This window comes from Triticum urartu, chromosome 6A, assembly GCF_056163025.1.
Source record: "Triticum urartu cultivar PI428250 chromosome 6A, HENAU_Tu73, whole genome shotgun sequence".
Classification (NCBI taxonomy): domain Eukaryota; kingdom Viridiplantae; phylum Streptophyta; class Magnoliopsida; order Poales; family Poaceae; genus Triticum; species Triticum urartu.
This window is the reverse complement of record NC_141878.1, coordinates 356,616,525-356,639,609: the sequence shown is the minus strand read 5'-3', so window position 1 is coordinate 356,639,609 and position 23,085 is coordinate 356,616,525. Positions and strand designations below refer to the sequence as shown.

Genomic DNA, 23,085 nt, shown 5'->3' with positions numbered 1-23,085 from the left:
CAAAATGTCACGGATGTGTCTTTTTTTGTAGTGCTAGCCTGGTTTGCCTCTTCAGCATATGTATTGTACTATGATCCAATCCTGCATTTTAGACTAAATAGCAAGTGCAAAATATTTGTATCAACCAATAATCTAACCATAGTAGTTTAAATTAATTTGGCCCATAAAATACCTAGTAGCCAAATTATACATTCAATAGCTGTTTCCCCAAAGATAAAGGGAAAACCTTCTTAACCTCATCTCCTGGTCAACCCACAAGCTTAAATAATCCACAAACTTTATCCACACAGATTAGGTGTATATCAGGATGTAGTGTACTATCTCTTGCATAAGGATTAGCTAGCAGTTTCTCTATCATACCTGAAGGAATCTCGTAACAAATATTTTCAGTAGGTGCAGTAGGTTGAGGAGCAACTATTTGTGCTTTCGGTCAAGGTGAAGATACCCTGAAGAAACCCCTCAAAGGATTATTTTCCATAGTAACAAGTGACAGCAAATTTCACCACGTAATATAAATTTTTCCTTGCCAATTTCCACTTACCAAGAGCGCTTCACTCCTCAGCAATGATGCCAGAAAAGAGTCTTGATGACCCACAAGTATAGGGGATCAATCATAATCCTTTTGACAAGTAAGAGTGTCAAACCCAATGAGGAGTAGAAGAAAATGACAAGCAGTTTTCAGCAACGTAATTTCTAGAAGCACTGAAATTGTTGGTAACAAGTAGTTTGATAGCAAGATAAATTGTAGCAAGTAATAAGTAGCAATAGTAAAAATAGGTGCGGCAAGGTAGCCCAATCCTTTTTATAGCCAAGGACAGGCCAGAACGGTGTCTTATAATAAGCAAAGCATTCTTGAGGACACACAGGAATTTCATCTAGTCATTTTTATCATGTTGGTTTGATCCGCGTTTGCTACTTTGATAATTTGATATGTGGGTGGACCGGTGCTTGTGTGTTGTTATTACTTGAACAAGCCTCCCACTTATGATTAACCCCTCTCGCAAGTATCTGCAACTACGAAGGAAGAACTAAGATAAAATCTAACCACAACATTAAACATATGGATCCAAATCAGCCCCTTACAGAATAGCACATAAACTAGGGTTTAAGCTTCTATCACTCTAGGAGCCCATCATCTAATAACTACTCCACAATGCATTACCTTAGTCCCAAAGATGGTGAAGTGTCATGTAGTCAACATTCACATAACACCACTAAGGGAATCACAACATATATATCATCAAAATATCGAACGAATATCAAATTCACATGATTACTTATGACAAGACTTCTCCATGTCCTCAAGAACAAAAGTAACTACTCACACAACATATTCATGCTCAAAATCAGAGGGGTATTGAATAGCATAATAGATCAGAACATATAATCTTCCACCAAATAAATCAGCTAACATCAACTACAAGATGTAATCAACACTACTAGTCACCCACACGTACCAATCTGATGTTTTGATACAAAGATTGAACACAAGAGATGAACTAGGGTTTTGAGATGAGATGGTGATGTTGAAGATGTTGATGAAGATTGGCCCTCCCACGATGAGAGGGTCGTTGGTGATGACGATGACTTCGATTTCCCCCTCCCGGAGGGAAGTATCCTCGGCAGAATCGCTCCGTCGGAGAGCAAAAGTGCTCTTGCCCAAGTTCCGCCTCGAGGCGGCGACGCTCCATCCTGAAAGCCCTCTCCTTATTTTTTCTAGGGTAAATGACCTTATATACCAGAAGATGGACAACAGAGGCTGGACAGGGGGCCCACTACCTACCAGGGCGCGTCAGGGGGTGGGGGCAGGCTGTAACACCCCGAGTCCGATGCGCCTGGTGTCTTCTAGTCATTCACCGTCGTTGCCATGTCATTTGCTTGCGTGTTGCATTTTGCCATGTCATCATGTGCATTTCATTTGCATGTTTTTCAAAACTTGCATCCGTCCGTGTCTTCCAGTTCTCTTCATTGTCCGTTTCGGAATCCGACTCTCACATGCACCCGCCACACCTTCCAGACCTTGTTTCGTAAGCGGGAGAAAACCATTCTCAGAATGGGCCAAGATTTGTCGAATGGCCTTGGTATATCACTGGTAGACCGCCTGTCAAATTTCATTCCATTTGGAGGTCGTTTGATGCCCCAACGGTTAATCGTGTTAACCAAAGCCCTCCTTCTCTTTGCAGCCCAACACCCCTCCACAACAGCCCACTAGCCCATCTAAACCCCCTACATGCTCTCCGTTGTTGGATCACGATCATGTGGGCGAAAACCTCACCTCAATGGCCCTCTCCTAGCTCCCGCTACCTATATAAACACCTCCCCGGTCCAAATCTGGGTCTGAAACCCTAGATACACTCCTTCCCGTGCCGCCGGACATGTCCGCCTGCCATCGGACGCGTCCACCGCCGCCAGCCACGTCGCTCGAGCCAATCAGTGGCCGCCATGTCATCACCGCCGCCTCCCACGCCAACCCTGTGTCGCCACGTGGCTCCTCACTCCTCCCTGCCATTGTGGCCAGCGGAGCCCGCAGCCGGCCCGCCCCCGGGCCGAACCGGGCCGCCCCACGCCCCGCTGCATCGCCACCACCGCACCGTCGCCGCATGTCGGCGCTGCCTCGCCGCCCGCGCGCCTCCGCCGGACTCCGCACCGCCGCCGACCGAGCCGCCCTGCGCCACCGCCGCTGCACACCGCCGTCGCGCGTTGCCGCCACCTCGCACAGCCTGCCTCTGCCTCGGCTTCCCCACGCCTATGTCACGCCACCTTGTCGCTGGCCGGCCACCGGCCGAGGCCGCCCTGACCTCGTCGTCCAGCGCCCTTCTCCGGCCTCCTCATCGCCGCCGGCGACCTCATCGCCGGATCCGGCCCGATCTGCATCGCCCCATCCCAGTACGGCCTCAGACCCCGAACCAAACGCGTCGTCCCCCTGGATTGCCTTGCCCCAGAACCGCTCGATCCTGTTTTTCGCGTTGGGTAATTTCTGCTAAGTCCCTAGTTTCCAATATCATGTGTGCATCTTATGGTGTGTGTAACTTTGTGCATGGTTATCCTATGATGATGTATAATATGTCAAATTGTTCGTCTCTGAGTGCTCTACATGCTAGTGTCATTTGCATGCATGTTACTGTCCATCTCGATGCCCTAATCATCGTTGCAAAAATGCTAAATGATATAACCTGCTGAAGATTGTCATAAATTGCTGATTTGTCATTTTCATAGCATTTTGTGTGTTTGTCTTTTGGGCATCATGTCAATATGTTTTAGGAGCATCTTCATGCCATTTAGAATGGTGTAACCCATATATTTTTATGTGCCTTGTGGTGACTAGCACAAGCATGCAAAGTAGGGTACTTGATGTTTGCTGTTTTCTGAGACTTAGTGATTTTTGCCAAGTTTGTAACTGTTACATTATGTTGCCATGTTAACTTGATGCTACCATCAACTCCATGCATAATCTGGAGATGCCTAGTTGACATGTTTTGATGTCCATGTTATGCTTTATCATGCCATGCCATTTGATACCTCATATATGTCATGTAGCATATGTTTTCATTGCCATGAAAATGCCTAAATGATGTTCCAGTTTTCTATTAACTTCATGATGCCATGTTGTGAGCTTGTTATTAATCAATCTATGGCTCTTTTGTAGGTGCTCCAATTACATGAATTGAAGTATGCTATGAGTACTTTGTCCACATGCCAAGTTTGATAATTTTGGACCTCATATGACCTCTATTCCAAGCTTCCAAACATGCTATGCTGAAGTTGATGTTTTACACTTGCTGAAACTGTTACAACATTCAAACTTGTCTTTATGGTTCCCACTAGTCCATGAGCCATATGTATATGATTCCTGGATGTTATTTGCTCTTTATTATGTGTACTTTGATGCCATGCCCTTGGTTGTCATATAACTTGCTTTAGTTTGTCTCTTTCTTGCTCTCAAGTTGCCATCATGCCAAATCTGTCAACCTGTTAACAGCATGTTCCATTTTGCAAGTATCATAGTAATTACTCCATGCATCATGTGAACTTGTGCCCATGGACTAAATTGAAGTATATCATGTCTACTACATTTCCATGTCTTTTGCATAATTATTGAAATTGCTATGCTTGCTGTTATGTGCCTCCAAAGTCAGCATCATAATGTCATTGTTTTGCATTCCCAGATTTCCTCCAAGTCTGAGAATCTGTTATGACTTGCTTACTTGTCTTGATGATTGCCATTGATCTAGGGGTTATATGGAGATGCTTAGTAATCATGTTTTTCCATGTGTAACCTCTATTTTAATGCCATGCTTTTTCTTACCATGATCTTGCACTGTAGCTTAATTATTTCTTGCCTCCAACATGCCATCATATAAACTCTGCTCATGCATATGCTCTGTTTTCACTAAGTCATAATATGTGTTATTAAGTTGCTTTTTGCATTGATCATCTTGGATTAATCTTGATGCCTATGAACCTGAACCTTAATGATAATTGAAGCATGTAATCTGTACTTTGAGTTCATATCAAGTTTGTGCCCATATGTTTCCTGTAGCATGTTGTTTCCTTGATTGCAAAGTGTTTAGTTGCTGTTTTGGGCAGATTGTGTTTGAAATTTGTATTGAGTGTATGTGTTGAACCGTTGCTCCGTTTGGAGTATGCTCTATATGAAACTTTCTTTGTTTTGCATGTACTTTCATGTTACCTTGTTGCATCCATGTTTTTGAGTGTTTGTGATTGTGTTTTGCTTGCTTTTGCATTAATGCCATGTTTAACTTGTTTTGCTCATACCTTCTAGATCGTAGCTCCGAATTAAACGAACTCTATATGTAACTTGACTAGAAAAATGTGTAGATCATCTTGATGCACTTTAACTTGGTGTTTAACAACTTTAACTTAATGTTTTGTTCAGATCTGAACCAATTTCGAAAATTGCACATGAGAAGTTTCCGGAATTGTTACATGTTGTTTCCGGCCTCATTTAAACTTGCTTTGGTGTGTTGTTCTTGTATGCATCATCTCTTGCCATGAGTAGCATCTTGTAGCCTTGCCATGCATCATGCTTGGTTGAGCATCATGTCTTGTTATGTGATGTGTGTTTACCATGTTGTTTGCTTCTTTCTGGTTGTGCTCCTTCTCGATAGTTCCTGTTTCGTTGCGATTGTGAGGATTCGTTCGTCTACATGGCTTCGTCTTCTTCATGGACTCGTTCTTCTTCCTAGCGGGATTTCAGGAAAGATGACAGTCACCTTGGATATCACTACTATCTTTGCTATGCTAGTTGTCTCGATGCTATCGCTATGTCGCGCTACCTGCCACTTGTTTATCAAGCCTCCCAAATTGCCATGATAGCCTCTAACCTTTTCACCCTTCCTAGCAACACGTTGTTTGGCTATGTTACCACTTTGCTCAGCCTCTCGTATAGCGTTGCTAGTTGCAGGTGCAGTTGCAGGTTGTTCCATGTTGCGACATGGATATCATGGGATATCACAGTATCTCTTATTTAATTAGTACACATATATACTTGGTAAAGGGTGGAAGGATCGGCCTTTTGCCTGGTGTTTTGTTCCACTCTTGCCGCCCTAGTTTCCATTATACCGGTGCTATGTTCCTTGATTTTGCGTCCCTAACATGGTGAGGGTTTATGGGCCCCTCTTGACAATTCGCTTTGAATAAAACTCTTCCAGCAAGGCCCAACATTGGTTTTAACATTTTCCATAATAATACTTGAACTAAATAATTAATTGGCATAGGGTGTCATGAACCTGAGGATTATTTCTACATAGCAGGGGGCCGGTGCTGATGGTGTTGGTCCCAAACGGGTAGCCTACGGGGCCACCTCGGGGAAACTCGAGGGCTGGTTTTACTCGTAGCTTGTCCCATCCAGATGTGGCCTGAGACGAGATATGTGCGGCTACTATCAGGATGTTGGCACGCCGGGAGGTCTTGCTAGATTAGTTTTATCATTGTTGAAATATCTTGTGCACCGGGATTCCGAGTCTGATCGGAGGGTCCCACGATGGAGGATTGTCTCGGCGGATCGTGAGCTTGTCATGGGCTAAGTTGGGACACCCCTGTAGGGTTTAAACTTTCGAGAGTCGTGCCCGCGGTTATGTGGCAGATGGGAATTTGTTAATATCCTGTTGTAGAGGACTTGAAGTAAACTCAATTAAAATACACCAACCGCGTGCGTAACCGTGACAGTCTCTTTTCCGGTGCGTTCGAGAAGAGAACATGGTTGGGTTATGTTTGAATGTAAGTAGTTTGAGATCACTTCTTGATCATTACTAGTTTGCGACTATTTGCATAGTTTCTCATCTTATTCTTGTATTTGTAAGTTATCCACCATACATTGCTTAGTCGCTGCTACAACCTCACCACTTACCCCTCTCCTACCCATTAAGCTTTGCTAGTCTTGATACCCACGGTAATGGGATTGCTGAGTCCTCGTGGCTCACAGATTACTACAACAATAGTTGCAGGTACAAGTAATGCGATGATCATGATGTGAGAGAGATGTTTGCTTGTCTTGGAGTTCTTCTTCTTCTTTGTCGATCTTGGGTTAGGTTCCTGGTCGGCAGCCTGGGCTAGCAGGGTGGATGTCGTTTGAGTTTCTGTTTGTGTTTCATCCGTAGTCGGATGTTGTTCTCATGTATGTTGTTTGATGTATTCGTGAGGCATTGTATGCTTTGTATGTATCCCCAACTATTATGTAATGGTACGATGTAATGATATCCACCTTGCAAAAGTGTGTCAATATACGGTTCTATCCTTGGTGGGACCTTCGAGTTCCTTTAGGATAGAGTCACATATTGGGCGTGAAGCAGGCGCACCCTAGTGCCTAGTGGGCACCTGGGTGGCCCCCTCTGCTATTTATTTTCTTCAATATTTTGTATATATTCCAAAATAATTCTCCGTAAAGTTTCAAATCATTTGGAGATGTGCAGAATAGGTATCTCTGACATAGCTTTTCCAGGTCCAGAATTCAAGTTGCCAGCAATCTCCCTCTGTGTGTAAACCTTGCATATTATGAGGGAAAAGGTAGTAGAATTACTCCACAAAGTGTTATATTGCATAAAACACTATAGATAATAGTAGGAAAACATGATGCAAAATGGATGTGTCAGGTGGTCATGCTATTATTATCTCGGCGGTTGTATCGCGTGCTGAGGCGGTTGTACCGTCCTGCTAGTGGGACAACCGGGGTCTAGGGTGGTTGTACTGCCAGCGACTTAGCGACCACCTGAGGTTGCTCCTGGGTGGTTGAACTGGCACTTGTACCTTCCCAAAAATCGCGAGTTGGGTGATTCCGATCAGGTTTTGTGGGCGGTACCAGCGGTAGTGGAATGGTTGTTCCGGTAGTTATTTTAATTACTGGTACAACCAGAACGCCCAGCGGTTGTACCCTCTGGTCCTGTAGGAGTGCAGTTTCACCTAGGGCGGTTGTACTGCTGACCCCAATGGTTGTACCGCCCGTGTGCATTTCTACACATAACAGTTGGATTTGGAAAGAGAAAATTCACTATAGGTCACAAAACTTGAGCCGGTTGACACTTTAGTACCACTACTTCAAAATACCTGAACTACGGTCCACGTACTTGCACATAGGGTTCACTTTGGTCCGTATGTATGATTTTGTCTACGTATTCGCTGACTTGGCCGAGTCAGCGGCCGCCAGCTAGGTTTGACCGCCACCTGGTCATGCCTAGGGTTAATACTAGTCCATCTGGGTTTTTTTTTGAAAAATCGTCGTGACCATTAAACCAGCCCACCTGGTCGGACCGCACCAGCTCGATGTCTCCCTCTCCTCCCGCGCCTGCTCGCTATCTCCTCTGCTCCCGCACCATCTCTGCTCGTCATCACTACCGAGGTCGTCCTCTGAGCTCGTCGGCATCGATGACGGCTCAATGAGCATGTCATGGGACGCTGAGTCGCCCTCCGCGTCGTTCGGGAGGGGCCTGCACAACGTCCCTCTTGCACCTTCGCGTCACCGTGATGATGCATCGCCGCCCCTGTACGGTACGTCACCGTCGCCAGCAGCTCCGTCGCTCGATCTGTCCAATTTAGCAACAGTAAAGAGTTCTTAGTCGCATCAATTGCGTGTACGAGCTAGGGTTTGGGCATTCGTTCATCTTTTTGATGGATTGGGTGTGGGTGGTAGGGTTCTAGTAGTTCCTTGATGAACTTAGTGGTAGGCCAAAATAGGGTTGTGTCCTGTGTTAGGATGGGGGGTTCGCAGTTGTTTCCCATGTTTGTAGAGATCTGGAGTGGTTAGGGTTCTTTCTCCCCCAAATTGTCATGGGTCCAGGGGTCTAGGGTTTAAGCAGTAAAGGTTGATTTTAGTGTCAGAATTGACTTGGTGTGTAGAATTGTTTTAATTTGCAATTACATTAGGTCTGATTTACCAAAAATGGTTGCTTTATGACCTATAAGATCATATTTTTGTTTATTGGAGGCCACGAATCTCTGCTTTTCTTTCTGAAAAAGTCTGAATTTGTACTGTCTGAACCTTTCTGTAGTCCGAAATGTCTGAACTATTTCAACTTGATTGTTTTGCGGGACCCTTAAGCAACCACTTCTCTGTTGAGGTCATACATGGTGGCTATTTTCTGTGTGTTGGCAAGCATAGGAATTATCACAATGGTCACTCCATTTGGTATGATTATTGTGACATAGATAATTGGACACCTAATGTTGTTGCCAGTCTAGTGGAGGAAATTGGATATGAGTTTGAGGGCAGGATCAGGGTTTATTGGTGTGTTCCTGGATTGACAGTGTATACGAATGGATTAAGAGAGATTAAGATAGGGGACAACACTATGACAGAAAACATGAAGGATTGTGTTCTGAATGGCAACCACTTCCAACATATTTTCCTTGATCATGATGAGAGCATGAGATAATATATTTCTCTTGTTCAAGTTCACTCTGATGATGAGGATCCTCTAATTGTCAGGTTCAGTGGCATTAGGCCAAAGAAGAAGAAGGCACACCAGCAGCAAGAAGAGCAGACACAACAGCAGCGAGAGGAGTAGGCTCAGCTCACTCTAGTGGAACATGGGAAGGCTGAGCTCCCTCAAGTGGAACAGGAGTTGCCTCAACATGATCAAGAGCATGAGCATGAGCAAGATGAAGCAGAGTCAGAAAGTGGAGCAGAGTCAGAAGAAGATGATTTCATACCAAGTCCACCCCAGCCAGGAACTACTTACCTTTCATCTCAGTTTGGGTTTAGGGCCAGGAAATCTTGTAGGTTTTTCAACATGGATGCAGCAGGTGCAGTTGGTTGTTCAGTAATGCAGGATTCAGGTGAAGATTACATTCCACAAATTGTTGATTCATACATTGATCTGCAAGATGATGATGACTTGTTTGACAAAAATGTTGATTGTGAGAAAGGCAAAGGTAAAGCAGTCCAAGAAGAAGCTGATGATCCTACTGAAGATGTGGACATGTGCTTGCCTTTATCTAATGAAGATAAGGTTAATCTGAATTTCAAAAGTTTTAGAGAGGAACACCTGACTAAACCATAGTTTCAAGTTGGCCAGACCTTTGGATCTATTGAGTTCCTGAGGGAAGCTATCAAAGAGTACAGCTGTCAGGAGAGAGTTGACATTAAATGCCCCAGAAATGATAGGAAAATACTCAATGCCATTTGTGAAGATGGGTGCCCTTGGACCTTGTCTGCATCATTTGATGGGAGAATCAACTGCTTCATGATCAAGAAATACAACCCAAAGCATACATGCATAAAGAAATGGTGTGTTAAGTCATTCACTACTCCTTTTGTGGCTAGAAAATATGTTGATTCTTTCAGAGCAGATGGAAACATGAATATGAAATTTTTTGCAAGGGTGGTTCAGAAAGATTGGAACATGACAGCAACAAGGAGCAAGCTCAGAAGGGCTAAGAGGCTAGTGAAGAAAGTGATTGAAGGAGATGAGTTGGAGAAGTACAACAGCATGTGGGATTATGCACAAGAATTCAGAAGATCAAATCCAGGAAGTTCTTTCTATGTGGGTGTCAGTGATGGCATATTTGCAAGTTGTTATTTCTCTCTGGATGCCTGCAAAAGGGGTTTCATGCAAGCCTGTAGGCCTATCATTTGTTTGGATGGATGCCACCTGAAGACAAAGTATGGAGGTGTTATGTTGTATGCTGTTGGCATGGACCCTAATGACTGCATTTACCCTATAGCTTTTGCAGTTGTTGAGGTAGAGAACACTGACACATGGAAATGGTTTCTGTCAAATCTGAAGAGTGACTTGGGAATTGTAAACATAGAGCCATGGACTATAATGTTAGACAAGCAAAAGGGCCTCATCAAGGGAGTGAGGCAACACTTTCCTGATGCAGAGCACAAGCACTGTGTTAGGCATATCTGGCAGAATTTTCAGCAAACACGCAAAGGAGATGTTCTTAAGAACCAGTTATGGAAGTGTGCAAGGAGCACAACACCAGAACTGTGAGCTGCAAGCATGGAGGAAATGAAGGTCATCGGCCTAGAAGCATACAAATGGCTTGAGCAGCTACCACTCAACACTTGGGTTAGGGGCTTCCAAAGAGAATTGGTCAAGTGTGATATCCTTCTGAACAACAATTGTGAGGTTTTCAACAAATATATTCTTGAGGCTAGGGAGATGCATCTCAGATCAATGATTGACAAGGTCAAAACAGAGCTCATGGTCAGATTCTACAACAAAAAAAAGGAGGCGGAGACCTGGCCTGGCTCAATATGCCCAAACATTAGGAAAAGAATTGAGAAGAATACAGAGTTGTCAGCTACATGCATGGTTTCAGGGGCTGGTGATGGCATCTTTCAGGTTGACAACAGGAACAGGACATACATAGTTGACATGAAGGAAGAAAGTTGTACATGCAAAAGGTGGGATCTAGTGGAGTTCCATGTCACCATGCAATTGCATGCTGCAGACATGAGAGGATTGATCCTGAGAGTTTGGTGCACTCCTGTTACAGTATAGAAGCATTCAAGCTAGCATACAAACCCATTATCAAGCCTTACAGAGATAGGAGTGAGTGGCGGAAGATGAATGGTTGTGAAATCAAGCCACCTGTATATGAAAAACAAGTAGGGAGGCCTTCAAACAAGAGTAGGAGAAAGCAGCCTTATGAGATTGAAAAGAAAGATGGAACCAAGGTGATGAGCAGACATGGAATCACAATAACATGTTCAGACTGCCACGAAACAGGCCACAACATCAAAGGATGTAATCAAAGAAAGGCTGGTATTTTGCCAAATCTAGCAGAGAGAACAACAAGAACGGGTCCAAGGGCCATTCCTAATGATGTGTCAGATGATGAAATTGTTTTGCCACAACAAGATGATGGCCAAGGTACATAGGGGGAGGTTCATGTCACACAAGATGATGGTCAACTTACACAGGAGGAGGTCCATGTTGATGGCCAAGTTACACATGAGGAGACCCATGTTGATGGCCATGATACACATGAGGAGGTCATTGTCACACAAGATGATGGAGCAGATACACCAGTTGTTTTTCAGGAAAATTCTCCACTTTTGTCCCTTCATTTTGACCACTTTTCCCAATCCTTTTTGTTGTACTGATGCTAGCATGTGATGATTGTTTTGTAAAGGTGCAAAACTTTGGATTTACAATGCTTCATAGGATGCAACAATACAGACCTGTTCCTAGAGAAGATACTGAAAGCATTTGCCAGATTCTTCATTCATCTCACTGGCAGCCAGTTCTCACACTTCAGCACAGACAACAACAGCTACAAATGAAGGCAACCAGACCATGAAGTTGCTGAAGATGAAAGGAGAGAAAGAAAGACAGATGGCAGACAGGAGAGATGCACCACGTGAGCCCATGAATGATATGGCAGAGAAGAAAGCAGAGGAGGCAGAAGAAAAAAGGCAAGAAATTGCAAAGAGGAAAGCAGAGAAGTAAGAAAGAAGAAGAGCAGCACAAGAGAAGAAAGCTGTGGAATCTGCAGCAAGGCTGGAAGATGCAGCAGCAAGAAAAGCTGCATTGCAAGAAGAGAAGGAGGCCAGAGCCCTTGAAGCAATGGCAGCTAAAGCAGAGGCAACACTGAAGAGAAAAGAAGATCAAGAAGCAAGGAAGAAACAGCAAGAAGAGGCCAAGAGAATAAGAGCTGAGCAGAGGAAGCGGGCAGGGCCAAGTGGACGTGTGCCCAAGAAGCTGAAGAGAGTGAACAGGTTTGATGAGTTTAGATGATTCAGTGTCATTGCACTTGTATTTTTTTGGCAAAAACCACAATGAGACTCTTTGAAACTGTTGGAATTGAGATGATTCAGTGTTGTTGCACTTGTAATTTTTTGGAAAAAACTACATTGAGACTATTTGAAACTATTGGAGTTGAGATGATTCAGTGTTGTTGCACTTGTAATTTTTTGGCAAAAACTACAATGAGACTCTTTGAAACTGTTGTAGTTTAGATGATTCAGTACAGTTGCATTTTTCCTCATTCAATGGCTTCATTCACTGAATTCAAAATGAAAACTATTAGAGTTTAGTGCAGAATCAGTGGCTTTATTCACTAAATTCAAATTGAAATCTGCAATGAACTAGTGGTTCATTTCTCTCTTTACTGGTTTTGTACTTAACTGCATAAAAAACATAAAAAAATAAACAAAAAAAAGGTGGCCTGGGTCTCGAAACCAGGACTTGTGGTGTGAGAAACTGCGTGCAATGCCAGTGTGATAGGAACTGCGCTTTGCTCAAGTGTTACTTGACAACCTAGTTATTATGCTTCCCCTCCCCTCCCTGTTAACTAAATTATGACAGTTAACTGAACTTTAACAGTTGTCTGAATTTAGTTTGAAAAGAGAACTGAATTTTTACAGTTAACTGAATTTAGTTTGAAAAGATAACTGAATTTTTACAGTTAACTGAATTTAGTTTGCAAAGATAACTGAACTTTTACAGTTAACTTAATTTTTACACCTAACCCAATTTAGTTTGAAAAGTTAACTGAATGTTTATAGTTAACTGAATTTTAACAGTTGTCTGAATTCAGTTATCTGAGAAAGTTTAGTTAAGACAAAGTTTAGTTAAGACAAAATTCAGTTAAGACAAAGATTCATTTTTCTAAAAACCTTAGCAGCAACTTCTTTTGAAATTATTGCCTGATATAGCAACAAGACACTTTTGGATTGTTGCCTTATATAGCAACAAGACTGCATCAACAACATTATATAGCAACATTTGCCACTTATATAGCATCAACACAGTTAAACTCTTATATAGCATCACAACTAGTTCAACACTTCCATAGCATCAACATCCAGTTCAACATTGCCAGCAGAAATTACAAATAACTTATGTGCTTAATATACAAGCACACCTAACAAACTACTATTTTATAACTTATATGCTGAAAATTTGTATATTTCAGCATACCTAACTACTTCAACTGCATCTTCTTCATGCCTGCTACTGCATCTTCTTCATCTTTAGTTCTTCATATTCTGGAGGCGCTCCGAGCAGCGAACCTCCATGTCAAATGCCACCTTCCTCTTCTTCTTCCTCTCTGGCTGTGCTGCGACGTCCACGTGTGCTTGCAGGGCCAAGACCACCTCCACCTCCTGCTTGACGGTGTCAGGAACATCTGGAAGCAGCTCGACGTCAATGGGGCAGTGCTTGTCACCCTCCCTGGCGACGGGCGCCACCATCTGGACATTCGGCTCGGGGACGACAGGCGCCGCCACCTTGACCTACGGCTCGTCGTCAGAGAGGACAATCACCTCGGGCTCATCCCAGCCAGTCGACCAGGACAAGTCAGCGGCGTAGCCAGAGTTGTACTCTGAATCGGACGAGATGTACTCAGAGATGTCGTCGCGCCCGAGGAGATCGGGCTGGTAGTGGTCCCAGTAGACCATCTTCACAGGCGCTAGGACGGCCAGGTCGACGTTGTTGACGCGCTCCGTTTGCGAGCCAACACGCGACGGATCCGGCTGCCATGGCGCGGTGGTGGACAGGTACATCCACCACCGGGCTCGCTGCCCCTGGTCGGCAGAGCGCATCTCCTGCATCGCGAAGCAAAAGACTAGCGCACAAGGGATACCATTGGGGTCGATGCAGGCGCGGTCCAGCTCGTCGTCGGTCATGACCTTGAGGAGGCCATGCGCGTGGTGACGCAGCATCCCAATGCTGGGGAACCACTTCCCGATCTCTGTCAGGTCCGCGTGCATCGCCTTGTCGTCGCCTGTGAGGTCATCGATGACCCTCTGCTAGGCAGGGTTGTTCTTCATGTCATCGGCGACGAGGGTTTTCTTGACGGTGGAGTGGGGGTTTGGTAATGGGGTAACCGAGGAGACGTGGGTGGACTGTAGGTGAGTGGAGAGTGGAGCGGTGGGTGGGTGGGCTTAAAGAGCAAAGAACGAAACCGAAAAGGTGTGGGCCATTGGGCCACTAGCAACTACTAAATAGTTAGTTTAGTACCTACCCTTGATCAAAGCACTACTACTTAACCCACTGGCATTGCCCCCAATGTTCAATACCATAGGTCCTAGGTTCGAGACCTAGGCAAAACTTTTTTTGTGTAAATTTTAATTTTTTTTCTTTAATCAAAATTTGGTACAAGCATACAAATTCAGTCATAGAAAACAACAAATCTTTCCAAAAGAAGAAACACTGACAGTTAACTTCAATTTCTTATCTACATTTACTTATCTGAACCCAGTTTAGTTAACTGAACCCAATTTAGTTAACATTTGACAGAAAGTACAAATGACACAAATCCAGGAGGAGGTTCATGTTCATTTGACAGAAGGTAGACATTCTAGGAAAGATACAAAGTCATTTTTTACAATGACACAAATTCAATCAAATTCATTCAGCATGCCCTTCAGCTCCCTTATCTTCTCCTTGGTGGCCTCTTTGTATTTGAATAGGTCACCAATCATGTACTCAAGCTTCCTTTTCTCATGCTTCAAATACATAAGCTCGAATACAAGCTTTATATTACAAGCCAAGGGCCTCGAGGGCTCGAATACATAAGCTCGAATACAGAAGAGTCAGCGGAAGCAACAATATCTGAGTATAGACATAAGTTAAACAAGCCTGTCTTAAGAAGGCTAGCACAAAAGCAACAACGATCAAAAAGGCAGGGCCTCCCGCCTGGGAGCCTCCTAACTACTCCTGGTCGTCAACGGTCTCCACGTAGTAGTAGGCACCCTCGGGATAGTAGTAAGTGTCTATGGTGACATCTGGCTCCTGGACTCCGTCATCTGGTTGCAACAACCGGAAAGAAGATGGAAGGGGGGAAAGGGGTAGCAAAGCAATCGTGAGTACTCATCCAAAGTACTCACAAGCAAGGATCTACACTACTTATGCACCGGTATCAATGAAAGGGGTAGTATCTATGGACTAACTGCAGAATGCCAGAATAAGAGGGGGAGAAGCTAGTCCTATCGAAGACTAGCATCTTCTAGAAACCACCATCTTGCAGCAACAGGATGGAGTAGAGTATCATAAAGTAAAGTTGTAGTAGTGTTATCAACCTCGGCCAAAGATCCTTTCTCGACTCCCTGCGAGAAAGCAATCCCAGAGCCATACTATCCATTTCTCATATACATTTCTCATCTCAAGTATCCAATTCTAGTTGTATCGATCGGGATACAACTCCGAGTTTCCGTTACCATAGGATAGGCTATCAATAGATGTTTTCTTCCCTGCAGGGGTGCACCAACTTACCCAATACGCTCGCTTAACTCTGGCTGGACACACTTTACTAGGTCATGCCCGGCCTCGGCCAAATGATACGCCGCAACCCTACCTAGGCTTAATAGAGAGGTCAGCACACCGAACTAAACCTATGCCCCCAGGGGTCTTGGGCCATCGCCCCGGGAACTCCTACACGTTGCACGGGCGACCGGTGAGCAGACCTAGCTACCTCCTTAAAAAAGGCAGGTGCTTACCAGTCCAACCCAGCGCGCGCCGCTAGTCGCATGACGTCTATTAAGCTTCAGCAGATGCATACGACACAGAACGCCCATACTATGCCCACGTGATGGTTAGTGCTATCAGGCTAGAGGCCCCTCGGATCAAATATCCAAACCGTTAGTGTGTTGGTAGTGCGGTCACGAGCAGAGACTCATGAAAGATGTGACCCCGTCGCCCCGTCTCGAGGACTTACGGCAAGGGCTAAGAGTGGCCGGCCACGCCTCGTATTCAACTCTCGGGTACCCTCCAGGTCAACCCGTCTCCACATCACTCGCGGGTACCCCTCAGGGTCGACCCGCCTTTCCAAGTAACAGTTGTAAAGTACAAGTATCCGTGTGTCCAAACGTCAAGGGGAAAACCCGAGGAATCACCCTCGGTGAATTCCACTCGATGTAATCATCAAGGTGAACATAAGAGGAACCACCCTCGAGGTTCACACTTGAGGGGTTGCATGACAGAGTCGTATCAGGAGTGGTTAAGGAGGAATCACCCTCGATGACCACGACCAAATAGCTACACTACATGGTTAACATCAGATGTGTTGTCGAGGTACCACCCTCGGCACTCGATATTAACTCTGCAAAGTCATACAACTAAGGGGGTGATGTGCGGTGTTGGGGCATGGACGTTGATCACGTTGATCGAGTCACCGAACATAAAGCGGGGCAACTGGGACAAGATGGGGGTCACTGATGGATCTCTAACCACCCTATACTAAGCAGTTTAGAATAAGCAGGTAAGGTATGAAAGCAGGAAGCAAAAATAGGCTATGCATCAGAATAGGAGCAATCAATTATAGTAGCAAAATCTAATGCAAGCATAAGATAATAGAATGGGTGATATGGAATGATCAAAGGGGGGGCTTGCTTGGTTGCTCGGCAGACAAATACGGACCCTCGATGGTGAAGTAGTCAATCACCAGATCAACATCGGTCTCGGGGTCTACCGGAAAGAGTAACGGATGAGGAACACAATAAATAACAGAGAAATCAAAGCATCACAAAGCATAACATGGAAAAACGTTGTGCTAGGCATGACCTAACGCAATGCTACACGTTGCAGACGAAGCGGGAAATTAACTAGAACGTTTTCCCGGTTTCGGACATCTGTTAGACAGATGAACCGGGGAAAAGGTTCCATGTATACAGTTTTGGAGGCATCTGACAGGTATGTGGATAGTGTGCTCGGGTTCGTCTCATTTTTCTGATCAACTTTCATATATAAATTATTTTCATCCGAGTTATGGTTTATTTTATATGATATTTTCAAAGTTTTATTATTTTTCTAGAGTTTTGTATTTAACTTTAAACTGAATTGACCAAGTCAAATTGACCGGTCAAAAGCAGAGGTGGTGGCCCACATGTCACTGCTTTATTAATTTTCAAAAAGACTTCTCTAATCTAATTAGGTGGACCCAACTGTCATTCACACATAATACTAAGTAAACAATTTAGCTAACCTAACTAATCCTAGACTAATTTAATCGGGCCGGCCTCCTGGCCAAAGGCAGCAGCTGCAGCCGCAGGAGCTATGCACGAGCAGCAGCGATTAGCAGCAACAACTAGTAAGCAGCAGAGTAGAGCCAACAGCAGCGATTAGAATCAGTAGCTACCAAGGAACTCAGTAGAGCCAGCATCGTAGGAGAGCAGTGGCGCATCAACAAGAGCAGCAGCGATAGGAGAGCAGTACGTGCCAAGAAGAACAGCAGCAGAACTGTAACACCCCGGATGTAACTTTCCCAATTTGTACTCCAACTCTTGCCGTTTCTGGCGTTAAGTTATTTTATTTTCTCGGGTTCGGGTTTTTGTCTCCGTGTGTTGTTATCGTTGTCATGCATCTCATATCATTTCATCATGTGCATTGCATTTGCATACGTGTTCATCTCATGCATTCGAGCATTTTCCCCGTTGTCCGTTTTGCATTCCGGTGCTTCGTTCTCCTCCGGTGGTCATTTCTACCTTTCTTTCGTGTGTGGGGATTAAACATTTCCGGATTGGACCAAGACTTGCCAAGCGGCCTTGGTTTACTACCGGTAGACCGCCTGTCAAGTTTCGTACCATTTGGACTTCGTTTGATACTCCAATGGTTAACCGAGGGACCGAAAAGGCCTCATGTGTGTTGTATCCCAACACCCCTCCAAGTTGGCCCAAAACCCACCAAAACTCTCTCCATCATCTAGAGCGTTCGATCACGATCGCGTGGCCGAAAACCGCACCTCATTTGGACTCTCCTAGCTCCCTCTATGCCTATAAATAGGTCCCCCTCTCGAAATTCCGGATCTCCCCCCTTCCAAACCCTAAAAAAATCATCTCCGCCGCCGGACACGTCCGGTTCCCTCCGGACTAACCGCCGCGGCCAACCGGGGCACGCCACGTGGCACGGGCGCCCCACATCGCCGCCAACTCCGCACGGGCCCGCTCGGCCCGTGGCCGGCCCCCGCGGCCCGGGATCCGCCGCCGCCGCCCGGGGCTTCATCTCCCTCGCCCCACCGCCTGGTACGCCGCCGCCACCGCGCCTTCGTCGCTCGGCCTCGCCACCGGGGAGCTCCACCGCGGCGGCTCCTCTCCACCTCCGCCACCTCGCCGGCCACCGCACGCCCGGCCGCCGCCGACCCCGCCGACCTCGTCGCCGGCGCCTCCCCGACCGGCCCCTCCTCCTCTCAAGGCCCCTCTTCGGCAAGCCCCTGCTCCGGCGAGCTCGAGCGAACTCCGGCCGACGAACCTCGAACCGCGTGCCCCGGATCTGGATCTGGATCCCGACGGTTGACTTTTTGCCCGAAACCCTAGCTCATATGCTCTTGTTCATCACATCGTAACTTTGCATCCGTAACTCCATTTTTTGGCATATAGCATATCAAAATGTTCATCTTAGAAAGCACATCATTTCATTCCATTGCATCATTTTCATTTTAGTTCATCTTGATGCCCGAAATGCTGTTAGAAGAGTGCTACTTGAGATAATTGTCAGATCTGCTACTCCATTTAGATATTTGTCATTTTTGCCATGATTATTGTGTGCATGATATGCCCATGAGTTCTACATATGTTTTGTTAAGGGTTTTGCCATCTTTCCAGAGGTGCAACCCATGTATTTTTGTGATGTGTGTGGTGACTAGCACAAGCTTGCCAAGTGAGGCACTTGGTAATTCTGATTTCAGGGACTTAGCATTTCCACTAAGTCCTTGATCTGTTTATCTCATGTTGCCATATTTTCATGTTGTTTCCTAGTGATCCGTGCCTCTTTTGAGGATGATCAGTAAGGGTGTTTTGTTAATCTTGTAGTGCTCTGTCCATCCATGTCTTTTTTTGCAATTATGGAGCATCCTAGCTTGAGTCAATCGAGCTCTACTTTTGCTACTTTGTGAATCTGGGCAGATTGTCTACTTGTTAGCGATTTTGCCGAGGATGTTGTAGTTGATCCGTGCATGCTATGCTATTGTTCTTGCCATGTATAGCTTGCATTTTGTGTATTCTTGATGGGGTATATGCTTAGATTATAATGACTTGCTCCGTAGTGAATGCATCGAGCTCGTAAACATGCCTACTTGATATCTGTTTTCAGCATGCTCCAGTTTTCACTAAGTCTGAGAACTGATTATGTTTTTGCCATGTTCACATGCTTGCAATTGTATTTTATGATCCCTTTTGGCTCAAGGTCACTAAGGGACTTTTGTTAAGCTCTTTGAGTAGCTCCATGCCATGCTTTACTTTGCCATGTTCAGGCCCTGTAGCATGTAGTTTTGTTGCTCGAAAGAGTGCTACCTGATCTGAAATTCCAGACAAGTGTTAATTTCACTAAGTCTGAAATCTGTTTGCCATATGCATTTTTGCCATGCTTGTTTGAACCTGTTAATGGATGATTTGGCCATAGCTCAGTGCTAGAATTTTGTTAAGCATCTCGAATGCATCCCTGCCATGTATTTTGTTGCCATGTTTGGGTGCTATAGCTTGTTCATCTCATTGCATTTAGAAGGCTACTTGCTGTAAATCGCAGACCGGTGTCATATCTGAATTGCTTGCCATTTCCAAACCGTAGCTCCGATTCCGGCGTTCTTTATATCGTTTTCAAGCGATTTCATCTCATCTTTCCAGTGGCACACTTGGATTCCCAAGTTGAGGCCAGGTTCATGCACCCCTTGTCAAATCTTGCATATGCATCCCGCATCGCATCCTGCATAGCATACCATCTGTGCATCATATTGTTTGATCCTTGCACGTGGTTGATTGTGTCCTTGTTGCTTGTTTGTCTTGTTTGGGTAGAGCCGGGAGACGAGTTCGCTAATGAGGAGCTCGTTGAGTTTGCTTTCGAGGATCCAGTCAACTCTGACAACTTTGCAGGCAAGATGATCATACCCTCGAAATCACTACTATCTTTGCTATGCTAGATTGCTCGCTCTTTTGCTATGCCTATGCTATGATGCCTACCACTTGCTTTCAAGCCTCCCAAATTGCCATGTCAAACCTCTGACCCACCATGTCCTAGCAAACCGTTGATTGGCTATGTTACCGCTTTGCTCAGCCCCTCTTATAGCGTTGCCAGTTGTAGGTGAAGATTGGAGGTCGTTCCTTGTTGGAACATTTATTTACTTGTTGCGATACCATTATATTGCCATGTTATCTTAATACATCTATATACTTGGTAAAGGGTGGAAGGCTCGGCCTCTTGCCTAGTGTTTTGTTCCACTCTTGCCGCCCTAGTTTCCGTCATATCGGTGTTATGTTCCCGGATTTTGCGTTCCTTACGCGGTTGGGCTATAATGGGAACCCCTTGATAGTTCGCCTTGATTAAAGCTTTTCCAGCAATGCCCAACCTTGGTTTTACCATTTGCCACCTAGCCTCTTTTTCCCTTGGGTTTCCGGAGCCCGAGGGTCATCTTATTTTAGCCCCCCCTGGGCCAGTGCTCCTCTGAGTGTTGGTCCAAACTAGAGTCCTGTGCAGCGCCCCCTCGAGGAAACTCGAGGTTTGGTTTTAGTTGTATGGAGAGCTCATCTGAGTGTGCCCTGAGAACGAGATATGTGCAGCTCCTATCGGGATTTGTCGGCACATTCGGGCGGTGTTGCTGGTCTTGTTTTAACCTGTCGAAGTGTCTTGAAGAACCGAGGTACCGAGTCTGATCGGAACGTCTCAGGAGGAGGTCTATTCCTTCGTTGACCGTGAGAGCTTGTCATGGGCTAAGTTGGGACTCCCTTGCAGGTATTTGAACTTTCGAAAGCCGTGCCCGCGGTTATGGGCAGATGGGAATTTGTTAATGTCTAGTTGTAGATAACTTGAACCTTAACTTAATTAAAATGAATCAACTGAGTGTGTTACCGTGATGGCCTCTTCTCGATGGAGTCCGGGAAGTGGACACGGTGTTGGAGTAATGTTTGCGCAGGTTGTCCTCTAGTTTCTCGCTCGTGCTTTGCCTCCTCTTCTCGCTCTCTTTTGCGAATAGGATAGCCACCCCATATGCTAGTCGCTTGCTGCAGCTCCACATATATTTGCCTTGCCTTACCTATAAGCTTAAATAGTCTTGATCGCGAGGGTGCGAGATTGCTGAGTCCCTGTGGCTCACAGTTTACTATTACACCAGATGCAGGGCCTTATGATTCCGCTCCTGGTGACGCGCTCGAGCTCAAGTGAGAGTTCGACGAAGACTCTCAATGATACTATGTTTCCTTTCCTGATGATCAGTAGTGGTGCCCAGTTGGGGGTGATCGGGACCGTGTTGCATGTTGGGTTATCTTTTATTTTGGCGCCGTAGTCGGGCCATGAGTGTTTGAATGATGTAATACTATTTATGTACTTGATTGTCGTGGCGAGTCTAAGCCAACTATGTTATCTCCCCTTTTATTATCTATATTACATGGGATGTTGTGAAGATTGCCTAACTTGCGACATATGCCTTCAATGCGATTATGCCTCTAAGTCGTGCCTCGACATGTGGGAGATATAGTCGCATCGAGGGTGTTACAAGTTGGTAATCAGAGCCTTCCCCGACCTTAGGAGCCCCATTGCTTGATCGTTTTTAGCAGCCGAGTTGTGTCCAGAAAAATGTTTTGAGTCATTTAGGAATTATATATCGGAGAGTTTAGGAAGTCTTTTTACTTCCCATTCTCCTCATCGCTCTGGTAAGGCATCTTGACGTAGAGTTTTGACTCTTCTCTTCTCAAATTTCACTAAAAAAATTTAGGATCACGCGGGTATCTTGGAATCGTTCCGATGGTTTTATGATGAGAACATTGTCTTGGTGCCTCCTGTCAGGGGTTTTATGGAAGTGTCCCGGGGAGTTGAGCTCTGAGGTGTTGTCATAATTTTATCGTTGCAGTTCTGGAATATCTGAGTTTAGTACGCCGACATCGAAAATCTCTTTTATGCAGTTCGTTGGTGAGATAACCTCGACGCCACCCAGTACTGGGGCGGGAGTTCGGGAGTATTGCCATAACTTGTATAACGGATGCTTTTCGAAGGTTGAGGTAGATGGTTTCCGAAGTTTTTCTCGGTTATGTGTTGAAGGATGGATACAGCTGGATGTAGGATTTGCTAGATTTGGGTGAGATATTATGCTTCCCCTGTATCCCCAACACCTGATTTCATAACCGGAAAGGTTCGGGAGTTTCATAGGTGGGAATTCTTGTAGCTCTAGTTCTTCTTCCACAGATAGTTGGTTTGAGATTGGGATTTCTTACCGAGTATTCGTTCTTGATCCGCACCTTGTTGATTTATTTCTCTACCTTAATTCTAAGTGGCTTCTCAATTTATGCATATGTGACCATTTCAAGAGGAATGCATTCATTCATTTTGTTCGGATGTGAAGACTATATGTTGCAATTTTCATTCCGGTGGATTCAGCTTCAATATTTGTCTATCAATGTGCTAATGGATGTCAACCTCTTCAGGATGGCTCCTCCAACGCACACGACTCCGAATCCTGATCCGCCACCACCGCCCCCTCCTCCGGAGGCATGGCAAGCTGTGATGGCCGCAACCAATGCAAACACACAGTTGATCATGCAAATTCTTCAAGAGCACAATCAAGGCAACCAAGGGAAGCAAGGCAACAATCAGAATCACTTTGCTACACTCAACCAGTTCCTTGCTAACGGGCCAAAGACTTTCAGCAATTGTGTTGAGGCAACTGATGCTGACGATTGGCTTGTGGATCTGTGCAAGC

At 45.1% G+C, this 23,085-nt stretch overlaps 1 pseudogene; it reads left to right on the top strand.

The window, feature by feature from the left end:
* The first annotated feature begins 9,245 nt into the window (after nt 1-9,245).
* On the top strand, nt 9,246-11,915 carry LOC147965226 (uncharacterized; annotated as a pseudogene).
* Nucleotides 11,916-23,085: the final 11,170 nt, after the last annotated feature.